This window comes from Hippopotamus amphibius, chromosome 10, assembly GCF_030028045.1.
Source record: "Hippopotamus amphibius kiboko isolate mHipAmp2 chromosome 10, mHipAmp2.hap2, whole genome shotgun sequence".
In the NCBI taxonomy this organism is placed as follows: Eukaryota; Metazoa; Chordata; class Mammalia; order Artiodactyla; family Hippopotamidae; genus Hippopotamus; species Hippopotamus amphibius.
Window position 1 is genome coordinate 108,113,998 of NC_080195.1, and position 13,154 is coordinate 108,127,151.

Sequence of the window (13,154 nt, forward strand, 5' to 3'; positions counted from 1 at the left end):
AATCAGGCCCTGTAATGGCCTAAGAACCTTGGTTTGCTTTCACTAAATACATATATATTATACATTAAACACATATATATTGTATATTAAAAACATAATGTAATGATATACATAAGAATTGTTAGAATTATATATGTAACATACATATATTAACATATGTAGTTAATTTCAGTAATTTCAGTATAGTAATTTCAGAAACAGCTCTTTCTTGGCTACCCATAAAAATAAAGCCTTATTTTACTTTACTGGTCCTCTGTATTGTATTTAAACTTCTACAGTTGTGTCAGTTATAAAATATATTGTTAAGATAACATTGAAAAGGTTATATTAGTAAACTGTACTATAAGTATGATAAACTTCAATTTAAATCAGAGACCAAAAAGATCCAAGGCTAGGGAAATAATTTCACCCTTACTTAATACACTTTTCAGATTAATCTAAGAATGACACCAAAAGGCCAAGATAAGAAATGCAGGCAGTGAATGCAAGCAAAATCTTTTTTTTTTTTTTAAGAGCATACTAATATTGGAAACCAACGTACTCATGTAAGTGATAACATGGTAGGAATTAACAATGTCCTAAAAAACTTCCGTTTTCTATCATTTTATTGGTTTGAGAGCTTTTAGTTTCAAACAGAAATAAAATGGGCTTTCTTCCCTGAAAATATAATATTCACTGTCTGACCTGGTTTTGACACTGATTTTGTAAATAATTTGGGTGAGAACAAAGATCTTCAAACACTTACTAAGCATCTGTGATACACCAGGCATCGTTCTCATGGGTAAATAAAAGGAAAAAAAATGCCTGTAAAGAGCTCAAATTCAGATACAGATTTTTTTAAGATAAAAAATAAACATGTGACAGTTTTTTCCAAAGGGCCTGCAAATTAGAATGTATCCAAATTCCCTGCAAAATGGAAACCCAGGGAGAAATTAAGACAAGGTTTTATCCAGCATGTTATCTACACGTTCTAACTATGGTAGGAGCCTCCATTTCTCCATTAGCATGAGAAGAGCAAAGATATTAAAAGCTCTTACTTCCACACACTTATTTTCGGGTCTCTCTCCCTAATGTAGTTGCTTTGTTTCTTGAAATTCCTGCTATTTTATTAGTCTTGAGTGAGGGAAATGGAGGTCAAAGCCAAGAGCACCTCAAGATGAGGTAAAAGGAGGGAGTTGGACTCCATGTAGCCCAGTCCAGAGCTTGAGGACAGAAGGCCAGCTAGGGCAGCTAGGGACTGAGGACAAAGACTTAGCTAACAATAAAGTGGACCCTTTGCCTGGAGGGTCCTTAATGCTAAAAACTGTGAAGAGCTAGATGATTTTCCAGGTATATTCCACAAACGGTTCCCTTTTATACAAATGTTTCCAGGGAGGGCTCCCCACTTAAATCTATGAGGTTGGTATAACTTAGACACCAAAACTGGACAAGGATGTTAAAAGAAAAAAGAGCTATAGGCTAATTCATCTTATGATCATTAGTGCAAGAATCCTAAATAAAACATTGGTAACCTAAATCTAGCAGGATATTAAATAAATACATCATGAGCATGTATGGCTTATTACAGGAATACAGATTAGATTAACATTAGGAAATCTACAAATATAATTCACAACATATTATAGGAGAAAAATATATGGTTATCAAAATATCCAGAAAAACACAAAAGTAAAATTCAATACCTTTCTGGATAACACAACAAATATCCTAAACAAGCTAAGGATGGAAGGAACTCCTTTATCCTGATCAATGCAATCAACCCAAATCATACACAATGATGAAGAATTCTTCCCTTAAAAGAAACAAAACAAGTTGGAAACAAGAAACAATGCCTACTCTCACAAATTGTATTTAAAATTTTACCAGCAATCCTAGCCAGCACGATAAGGCACGAAAAAGGAATAATTGATATAAGCACTGGAAAGGAAGAAATAAAATTGTCATTATTTGTGGACTAAAGAATTATTTACATAAAAAATTCAAGAGAACCTATGACTTGTTAGAGAAAAGAAATAGTGGTAGAAAAGTAGATCAAATGAACAGATTAGGGAAATTTACAACAGACCAGCATATCCATGTGCACTTCATATATGAGAGCAGCGCTAATATGAACCAGAAAGAAAGAATGAACTATTCAAAAAATGTTCTGGGCTGACTGACTACCCATTTGTAAAAACATCTTTGCCTCATGCCAGATTCAAAAATAAATTCCAGATGGATTTAAAATCTAAAGATTTTTTTAAATTTAATATTTATGGAAGGAAAAAATAGAGAATAGTTTTAGAGCCTCAGGATAGAGAATCACTTCTAAACCAAGGCAAAAAATGACAAGAAAGGAAAGAATGATACACTTTTCGTTACATTAAAATTCAAAATCTCTGTATGACACCATAAACAGAGTGAAATCTATAAGCCAAATACTGGAAAAGACAGCACAAATACCTGCAAAGGAGATTTTCCTGTAGGTCTTATCAGCCAGAAATAGGTCAGATGACCAATCATTGCTTATCTGTAGGAACCTAGGGAAGACGTGCGCTCCTCTCTTGGAACCTTGCCATCTCACACCTTAACCAAATCAGGATACTTTTAACAAGAAAGGAGGGAAATGTTGGTTGGGTAAGCAATCTATGGTATCTGCCAAAAACATTTCACAAGCAATTGACAGAAGAGTAAACCAGAATGATTAATAAACCAATGGAAAGTTCTGGGCTTCACTAGTAATCAGAGCAATACAATTTAATGGTCAGGAGGGGGAGAGAGGAAAAGAGAGACAGAGAGAATATTGTACAACCATCAGGTTGAAAAAATTATAAAACATATAATAATATCACATTATTGGGGTTTGAAGAAGCCTATCTCCACTTTGATGCCTTGTAAGCCTCTCAGTTCAACATATTCAAACCCAAACTGCCTTCTACAAACGCTTCTTTCCAACCCAGTCAATGGTACCACCGACAACTTAAGGGAAAGACTTGAGTCATCCTTAACTACTGTCATAGCTTCACCACTCATATCCAGTCACCCTGACATAACTATAGGTCTTTCTTTTCTTTTTTCCACAGCTCTAGGACTCATCTCCACTGCCTGGCAGATGCCCTTATCATTTCCTGCATGAAAAGCCTCTACATCCTCTTAACCCTTTCTTTTCCTTCCTATCTTGCTGCCTTCCAACCACTATTCAGCAGATAGTGCTCCATGCTTATACGCTTCCAACAGCCACTGTTATAAAGATCAAGTTGAAATGCCAAATGGGACATACCTTAAAGATCTGCCTATACCTCTTCCAGCCCCATCTACAGGCCTCTCTAGGAGTCCACACCTTCCTACTGGGTTCAGTTTTCTTCTCCTCAAGTATATTCATTAAGAGCTATTTTAGTGAGGATCTACGAGCAGTAAATTCATCTAGTATTTGTATGAAATTGTTTTTATTTGCTTTCATGCTTAAATGATTATTTATTCCATGGTTATTATCCCTCAGTACTTTGAGGGACAAGGAAGGCCACTAATGGTGGCACCCAGGATACAGACCAATGATGCAGAGTGAAAAAAAAAAAAATGACTTGCCTTCCTTCTAACTTCTGTCTAAGCAGCCTTACTTACAAAACAGAATGTACTTCACAAAGAGAACTTCTCCATAGACTTTAACCAACATCTTTGCTTTGCTTATCTCTGACAACACAAGGCTCTTCAAACAAACAAACACCAGCAAGGGGGACACCCTTCTGTCTATCTCTGTAACATAAGAGAAGTTCAGGGACGTCCCTGGTGGCGCAGTGGTTAAGAATCCACCTGCCAATGCAGGGGACATGGGTTCGATCCCTGGTCCAGGAAGATACCACATGCTGCAGAGCAACTTAGCCCACATACCATAACTACAGAGCCGGTGCTCTAGAGCCTGCGCTCTAGAGCCTGCAAGCCACAACTATTGAGCCCATGTGCCACAACTACTGAAGCCTGGATGTCTAGAGCCGGTGCTCAGCAACAAGAGAAGCCACCCCTATGAGAAGCCAATGAGAATCCCATGTACCACAATGAAGCATAGCCTCCACTCACCACAGCTAGAGAAAAGACCACGCGCAGCAACGAAGACCCAATGCAGCCAATAAATAGATAAATAAATAAATATTTAAAAACTAAATAAATAAAAAGAAAGGTTAGGAAATACTCTTGCACGTTGCCACACTTTAAAGGCTGTGATGCCTAGCTTTCCATGATTATTAAAAAAAGAAATTATAGGTAGGTTAAACTTTCTATTTTAATCCTACATGTAAAAGTCAGACATGAGACTCAATGCTCAGGACACTAAGGCAAACATTTCTGTAAAATAAATCATTTCTTTTCAGCTAGTAAGCTTAGGGAAAAATTGTTATTCATTAGATTACCTGAACCCGCATATCAGCACTATTAGGTAATTCTTTTTCATCTCTAAAACACAAATATTTGTGGCTAATTTAATTGATTTATGCCAAAGATGCAGGTGAAAATTGTTTTGAGTTTTATTACATTACAAAACTATTAGCTTAGTGTTTCAGAGAGGAAGAAAAAGTGTTTTGAAAAAATAAAAAGAGATCCAGGGACCCACTGGCCAAAAGAAAACATACCAGGAGTAGCACGCACGTGCAGGCTTCTTGGTACAAATTTAAATCAAATTTTCTTAAGAGAGGCAGACATTGCTTATATTTCACAAAGCATATATTTGACCTAAACATGCATAAAACATATATGATCATATTCTAAACAACCTAAAAATATTAACTCATTTCCCCCTTATTTGGCATTTCCTTTGGCACGCTTGTATGCAATCTGAAATCCACTGTAAAGCACTTGGCAAACATGCATTCAGTCTCATGTTTGCCCTCTTGAAATGCGAATGTATATAAGCCTTGTCTCAACGCAAATTGACTATAAATTCTTGGCAGGCAAGGACCATGATTTTCATTGCTATTCTTTCCTAATTATTAAAAATATCTCAAAATACCCACTTTGGTACCGTGTTTAGATTTATATGATAGATTTGCTTTCCCCAAATGCTGTACTTCTTTTACCACCAGGACTCTGCGTCCAATTTATCTGGAACATTCATCTCATCCTTCAAGAAATAGACATTAAAAATATGGTTAAAAGATATTATGAGAAACTTTGATAATAAACTTGACAGCTTACATGAAATAAACACATTCCTTGACAATCACACCTTACCAAAGCTGACACAAAAAGAAAGAGAAAATATGAATAGCTCTATATTTATCTTAGAAATTGAATCTATAAATAAAAATATTTCCACAAAGAAAATTCTAGGTCCAGATGGCTTCATCTGTGAGCTCTTTTAAATACATAAGGATGAAATAACATCCATTCTACACAAAACCTTTCAGAGAACAGAAAAAGTCCAGGTTGACCATGATACCAAAATCTGCAAGGGCATTAAAAGATAAACAAATTAAACATCAAGTTCACTTATCAGGTACAAAATCCTGAACAAACTGTTTGCAACTAAATTTAGTAATGTATAGAAAAGGAAAATACATTATGATAAATTTGGGTTTATCCTAGGAAGGCAAAGTTGGATTAATATTAGAAAATCAATTCACAGAATTAACTGCATTAACAGATTAAATATTAAATCATCATATGATCCTTCCAATAGATGCACAAAAAATGATCAGATAAATTTCAATGTTCATTTTGTGGGAAAAAAAAAACAAAAACAAAACCTTTAGCAAACTAGGAATATGAAGAGACTTTCATAACCCATAAAAAATTCATAGCAAATAAACTTTATGATGAAACGTTAAAAGCTCTGCCTGGGAGCGGGGGGGGGGGGGGGGGGGGGGGGAGTGGGGGGGGCGGCGGGGGCGGCGGCAGCGGGAGGCCACTCCCCGGCCAGAGCCTCCTGGACTTCTTTTTTTCCCTCCCCCCCTTCCCCACCCCCAGCTGCCTCCCTTTCCTTAAGGAAGGGTTTTTTTCTCTCTCCCTCCCCCACACCGTAGCGGCGCGGGAGCGGCGGGGGCGGCCGAGTTTTCCAAGAAATAGCTTCACCAAGAGGTCCAGTGACAGGCAGAGGTCCGATGCTAAGAGCCCCAGCACCAGCAGCGGTAGTTCGGATGTGGACCAGCGAGACCCAGTCGCTCCAGAACCTGAAGAACAAGAAGAAGGAAAACCTTCTGCCACCCAGCAGAAGAAAAACACCAAACTCCCTAGCTAAACCACTGCTAAGTTATCCACTAGTGCTAAAAGAATTCAGAGAGAGCTAGCTGGAATAACCCTTGATCCTCCTCCCAACTGCAGTGCTGGGCCTAAAGGAGATGACATTTATGAATGGAGATCGACAATGCTTGGTCCACTGGGTTCTGTATATGAAGGTGGTGTGTTTTTTCTGGATATCACATTTTCAACCAATTATCCAGCTAAACCACCAAAGGTTACTTTCCCCACTAGGATCTATCACTGCAACATAAATAGGGAGTTATCTGCCTGGACATCCTTACAGACAACTCGAGTCCTGCTTTGACTATTTCAAAGGTTTTGCTGTCAATTTGTTCTCTTTTGACAGACTGCAACGCTAGGCATCCTCTGGTTGGAAGCATAGCCCTTCAGTATTTGACCAACAGAGCAGAACATGACAGGATAGCCAGACAGTGCACCAAGCGATAGGCAACATAATTCACATAATTTGCATGCAGTGTGAAGGAGCAGAAGGCATCTCCTCACTGTGCTGCACATCTTTATAGCCTTTACAATATGGACTTCTGTATATACGTTATACTGATTCTACTCTCTGCTTTTGTCCTTTGGAGACAGGGAGACACCCCAAAAAGGTAAATGCTATCAAGAGTAGAACTTTGTAGCAGTAGATGAGTTATGTTTAAAACGCCTACTTGCAAGTCTTGCTTCTTTGGGATATCAAAATGTATTTTGTGATGTACTAAGGATACTGGTCCTGAAGTCTACCAAATATTATAGTGCATTTTAGTCTAATTATTATCTGTATGAAGTTATAAAAGTAGTTATAGATGACTAGGAATTATGTCATTTATATTAAACCCAGATCTATTTCTGAGTATGTGGTTCCTGCTTTTGTAAAAAATGTTTTACCTTTTACTTTTGTCAGTGTGTAATGAAAGGATTTCCTTTTACCCTTTGTAGCTCAGAGAGCACCTGATGTATCATCTCAAACACAATAAACATGTTCCTGAAAAAAAAAAAAAAAAGCTCTCCTTGGGAGTCAGGAACAAGATGCCAGTGCATATTATAATTTCTATCAGCGTTTTAGTGGAAGTTCTAGCAAGTTCAAGGAAACAAACTAAATGCATAAAGACTGCTATGAAAGAAACAAACTTTCATAATTCACAAATATGTTATTATGATTTTAGCATCTATGTTCATGAGTACATTTGCACTGTCATTTTTCATCCTCATTCCTGTAAAGTTTAATCAAGTTTATTATAGTTTCATAAACTTTTTCAATACTCTGGTATACTTTTTTTTATGTAGCCATGTCTCTTATTTTCTGATGCCTTTTTCTTTTTTTTTTCCAGATCTCTGTTGGAGTGTAATTGCTTTTCAGTGTTGTATTAGTTCTGTTGTACAATAAAATGAATCAGCTATATTTATATATATATCCCCATATCCCCTCCCTCTTAAGCCTCCCTCCCACCCTCCCTACGCCACCCCTCTAGGTTGTCACCAAACATTGAGTTGATCTCCCTGAGCTATGCAGCAGCTTCCCACTAGCCATCTATTTTATACTTGGTAGTGTATGTATGTCAATGCTACTCTCTCACTTCATCCCAGCTTCCCCTTCCCCCCCGTGTCCTCAAGTCTGTTCTCTACATCTGCATCTTTATTCTTGTCCTGCCACTAGTTTCGTCAGTACCGTTTTTTTAGATTCCATATATATATATTAGCATATCATATTTGTTTTTCTCTTTCTGACTTACTTCACTTTATATGACAGGCTCTAGGTCCATCCACCTCCCTACAAATAACTCAATTTTGTTCCTTTTTATGGCTGAGTAATATTCCGTTGTATATATGAGCCACATCTTCTTTATCCATTTATCTGTCCATGGACATGTAGGTTGTTTCCATGTCCTGGCTATTGTAAATAGTGCTGCAATGAACATTGTGGTACATGTATATTTTTGAATTACGGTTTTCTCAAGGTATATGCCCAGTAGTGGGATTGCTGGGTCATATGGTAGTTCTATTTTTAGTTTTTTAAGGAACCTCCATACTGTTCTCCATAGTGGCTGTACCACTTTACATTCCCATTACATTCTGATGCTTTGACATTAGGCGGGTCTTGCTGCTTCCAGAGGGACTGCCCCCCCACCCCCCACCCCACCCCCACCTTCACCCCTGCCACCAGGGTTAGCTAATTCCCAAAGATGGTAAACAACTCACCCCTGAGGGTGCCTTTCAAATGTAAACCAATCCAGAGCCCACATACCTAACTCCCTTCTTTATCAGGCTTTCACATCCCAGGACACTATCCACCTGCCCCCATCACTCCAGGGTCAGATACCAAACACCTAAGGACAGCTCCTATGCCCCAGAGCCTCTTGAAATTATTCAGATGAACCAATCTTAAACCTGTGTATCCTGCCTCACCCATTCTTTTGCCCATTGTGGCAAGAAGCCACAATAAAGGTTCTCGCCACAGTTTCCCCCTCTCCTCTGCCTTCTGACCAACGCTGGCGCTTGCTCATGTGCCCCCCGCCCCCCCCCCCGTCGTGTGCCACGCCCCTTCTGCTTGTGATCCATGAGTATAACAAACTATCTTTTCGATGGCCAATTTATCTCCTGATCGGTTGACCTTGCCATAACTAAGCAATAATAAAACCTGTTGTTTTAAAATATATATAATTAGAATTATTTGTAGAACTTGCCAGTAAGCTCTACAAATAGCCTGAATGTTTTCTTTGTGGGGAGATTTTTAACAATAAATTCTTTAATATTTATAGAGTGATTCAGGTTTTCTATTTCTCCTCCAGACAGTATTGAGTAAGATCGTTCCAGTAATATGTTGCCTTAGCTGCATCCCCCAAGCTTTAGTATGGAGTCTTCTTATTTTCTAAATATTTTGTTTTTCTAATTTTTTTTTCATTTCCTAACACTGTTTTTCCTAAATATTTTCTAATTTCCGCAATTACTTTCTCTACACTGTAGCCCTAGAAAGTTTCATCCAGTATCTTGACTTTAAATACCTCCTTGGGGCTTCACTGGTGGCGCAGTGGTTAAGAATCCGCCTGCCAGTGCAGGGGACACGGGTTTGAGCCCTGGGCCAGGAAGATCCCACATGCCTCAGAGCAACTAAGCCCATGTGCCACAACTACTGAGCCTGTGCTCTAGAGCCCATGAGCCCCAACTACTGAGCCCATGCACCACAACTACTAAAGTCCGAGCGCCTAGAAACCTGTGCTCCACAACAAGAGAGGCCACCGCAATGAGAAGCCCAAGCACCACAAGGAAGAGCAGCCCCTGCTCGCTGCAACTAGAGAAAGCCCGAGTGCAGCAACAAAGACCCAACGCAGCCAAAAATTTAAAAATTTAAAAAAAAAAAACCCACACCTCCTCTATGTTAGTAATTTCAATTATGTATCCTCAGCTCCTAAGATATAGGGCTGCAAATCGAACATACTACTTCATATTTGCATCTGAACATAAGTATTCTCACACTGAATTTCAAACAACAAATGTGATCTCTAGTCACAGCAGGCTCTCTCACAGACGCCTTATTTCCAACCACCCAGTTGTCAGAATGAAGAGGTGTCATGGTTCCTTCCTCCCTTCAGCCTCACGACTCACACCCACGAGCCCCATCAACCCTAACCTCACAGCACATCCCTTGTGGGTTCACGTTCCTTCCCCTCCACTCAGCCTAAACCACTGTCCTCCCTCACCAAGGCCTCCCAACTGGTTTCCCTGCTTCTCCTCTTTCTACCCACAAATCAGTCTCCACAGAGCAGCCAGAATCCTGGAACGGATCCTATCCCTCCCCTGTTTACAATCTCCAAGTGTCGCCCATCAACCTCAGAATAAAATCCATACTCCTCTTTACCAAAGGCCACAGAACTGGCCCTTGTCCACCTCCCCTTGCATTACTTCTCCCTTTCATTTCAAGTTTCAGCCGCACTGACCTTCTACCTCTTCCTCCAAAGGCCTTAGGGCTTTTGCTCCAGTGTTTCCCCCCAACCTGGAATTTTCCTTCCGGCAGAATCTTCCTGGCTCCTGTATCACCAACTCAGGCAAGCCTTCCTTGGCCACGTGGTCTAAAGTAAACCCTTCCCCTGCAGCCCCCTTCCCTTATTATCAATACATTATTCTATTTTATTCTATTTTTTCTATTTTATTTTATTTTAGTTATTCCATTGTACTTATTGCAGCCTGAAATTGTCTCTGTTTCTTCTTGGTTTACTTTCCGATCGTCTGTTTCCTTGAAAGCCAGAAATCCATCTGATTTTCATTGCTGGAGCCTAGGAGAGTACTTGACACACAATAGGCACTCATCATCATTGTCTGAGTGAAGAACAGATGGGCACAAGAATATGCCATGGGCCATGGCAGGTATTTGAGAAAGCAGTTTGGGAAAATAGTGAGCAGGCCATGCCCCTTAGAGCCAAGGTCACTTAGGGGATAGTGGGGAGCTGAGCCTGTAGGGAGCCCTGAGCGCCCAGTGGGAGAGCCAGGCAGGCTGGAGCATAAAGAGCATCCACACTATTTGTTTCTCCAGCCCTTGAACTGAGACTCAACGTCGGGCTGAAGGCTTGCCATGAATTTGCCTCTTGCGTCACCTAGGCTACGGGCTTCAAATCAACAGAGAGTATTGTAATGAGTGACTATTTTAAATTCTAGAGAGAACCAAAAATGCAATTCTATTCTTCCTTAAAATCAGAGAAGACATCTTAGAAAATGAGGTGTTTGAGACACAGATCACTAAGCATCAATTTGGGCATTATCTGAATTCTGACACCACACGCGAAAACAATTTTAACTCCACTTAAAAAGATGTCAAATTCAGGCAGTTTTACAACAGGAAATGGGAAAAGGTTAAGGCCTTAACATGATTCAGGTGTCATTTGATATATATACATAGGAAATTAGGTCAGTTAAAATAATTTTCTTAATCAAGAAATTTACAGCTCGGTATAAAATGATGTTCAATCCATCTTAACCAGAGTTCCTACTCATTCATGTTTCTTAACATTACTCTTCACTGATCACTTAAAAGCTACAAACAATGGAAAGTTCGAAGAAGACCTCTGTACTTATTTCACTAACATTTTAATGCTGGTAAAATTTAAACCATTGAATGCAGCTATTTTCATGGAGAAAAATGCAGTCTGCAATTAAAATGTGGGTGACTGGTATCACACAGGAAGGATTCATTAGGATCAAAGTTCCTTGGTTCATGAAACAAACTCATTTAAGGGAATAAGTCAGAAAAGTGTGGGTAAACCTCAACGGTTTTGCGATTTATTTATAAATATCTGTGCAAGTATTTAAGACCCAACTCAAATATCACTTCCAGGTGACTATTTACCTTTTCCTCTCCTGTTTTCCAGTGTATAAATCTCCACGCTTATGCATATTTCCTTAGAGAAGAGACATCTCCTCCACTCAACTTTTGGCTTCATAAAGACAGAAGTCCTCTGTTGTCAGGGTTGAATCCCCAGGCCCTGGCATAGTCTCATGCTTTCAAGAAAGGTTTATTGACAAAGTAAAATAATCAAGGGCCTCCTATTTATGTATTAAGTCATTGTTGCTTTAATAGTAATTAAAAAAAAAAACAAAAAACCTGACCTGCCCCTGCCCTCCAAAACCTTATGTTTTTGGTTTTTGTTTTTTATAAATTTATTTATTTTTGGCTGTGTTGGGTCTTCGTTGATGTGCACAAGCTTTCTCTAGTTGTGGTGAGCGGGGGCTACTCTTCGTTGTGGTGCGTGGGCTTCTCATTGCAGTGGCGTCTCTTGCTGCGGAGCACAGGCTCTGGACACACGGGCTTCAGTAGTTGTGGCACTAAGGCTCAGTGATTATGGCTCGAGGGCTCTAGAGCACAGGCTCAGTAGTTGTGGCGCATGGGCTTACTTGCTCTGCAGCATGTGGGATCTTCCCAGACCAGAGATTGAACCTGTGTCCCCTGCCATTGGCAGGTGGATTCTTAACCACTGTGCCACCAGGGAAGTCCCAAGAACCTTATGTTTTGATTGTGGGGTTTAAAGAGGCAAAGGGTTTGTTTACTAGTTACTGATCTGACTTCACCCACCCAGTTTGTTGAGAGTTTAATAGCAGCCTGCCTGTATTTTTTTCTAATACAAAGGGTTTATACTCCAAATACAGTCATCATCATAAAAAATCAAGGAATTGTGTCACATCATATTAACACTATTCTTAATGTTCTCTTCAAAACTAAGGAAAAACATCCATAAGATTCCAAACTGTTTCCTAAAGAAAAGACCTGATTGAAGAAATGTCTCAGACCATGCCTGGCATATTTTATAAAGAAAGGAAAATTTTAAATATAACATGCGAAAGTCACTATATTAATTTCCTTATAAAATATATCTAGTAAAGAGCTGCTTCTAGGCATAACTTATACATTTAATATGTTCAGCTATAAATCAAAAGCACTCACCATGGGGGTGTTTCTATTGAAATTGTCCAACTCCCCATTAATTTTACTGACTGGAATTTCAGTCGAAGATTAAGCAGTTAATTTTTCAAGTAGTAACACAAATTCTCTTTTCTCTTAAGGAAAATGGTGAGAGAAGAGTGTTTCCCACATTTCCCGCCTAAGAGTAGAGACAAAACAGTTTGATTGTATTCAATTGCAAAGACAGTGCTCCCATTTGGCTAGGTTTTTTTGGTTTTTTTGTTTGCTTTGTTTTCTTAAATCACCTATACACGTAGTATAGAAGTTGAGAGTTTTCTAATGCAAGGAAATTATAAAATATATATTTTTAATGGGCAAAATCTACTATACTAAAAATATAAAAGCTATGCCATGTGTGAAATAAGTGTAATTTGAAATATGAGGGTCCATTATCCCCCTAAGAACATGCACACCTATCACAGGTCAGGTTTTGGGTTTTGGTTTAGGTAATATGAGCCCTATAGTGGTCGTCACACTCTGTCACCCAAAATGTCACACA

The 13,154-nt window shown here is 39.0% G+C and overlaps 1 pseudogene; it reads left to right on the top strand.

Annotated features, from left to right (window-relative positions):
* The window catches only part of LOC130829899 (ubiquitin-conjugating enzyme E2 E3-like), a 60,739-nt pseudogene extending 54,076 nt beyond the window's left edge, over positions 1-6,663 (top strand).
* The last annotated feature ends 6,491 nt before the right edge of the window (positions 6,664-13,154 follow it).